Source organism: Meleagris gallopavo, unplaced genomic scaffold (genome assembly GCF_000146605.3).
Source record: "Meleagris gallopavo isolate NT-WF06-2002-E0010 breed Aviagen turkey brand Nicholas breeding stock unplaced genomic scaffold, Turkey_5.1 ChrUn_random_7180001869617, whole genome shotgun sequence".
NCBI lineage: Eukaryota > Metazoa > Chordata > Aves > Galliformes > Phasianidae > Meleagris > Meleagris gallopavo.
In genome coordinates, this window is record NW_011134588.1 from 12,423 (window position 1) to 12,945 (window position 523).

Here is a 523-nt window from a genome sequence, read left to right on the forward strand (position 1 = left end):
GGCCACCAACTTCCACATCTCACAGCAGCCCAGGCTGCCCAGGGCCCATCCAACCTGGCCTTGAACACCTCCAGGGATGGACGGGGCACCCACAGCCTCTCTGGGCAGCTGTTCCAGCACCTCACCGCTCTCACAGCAAACAACTTCCCCCTGACATCCAACCGAAATCTGCCCTCCCTCAACTTCCAACCATTCCCCTCGTCCTGCTGTTATCTCCCCGTTCCCAGAGTTGATCCCGTCCTGTTTGTGGCTCCTTTTAGGTACAGCAGGCTGCACTGAGCTCACCCCCAGTCTTCTCTTCTCTATGCTGAACAAGCCCAGCTCCCTCAGCCTGTCTTCGTAGGGGAAAAGCTGTCATTGCGCCCTTAGCGCTGCTCCTCCCATTGCAATCGCGAATAAAATCTGTTTTGTTTTTTTTTAAATCCGAAATACCGTCCTGACAACAATTATTTCGATATTCCCAGCACCACAGCTCACCTTGGCTCCGTGTTCATCCACTGCGTTGCTGCCTGGGGGGAGGGGA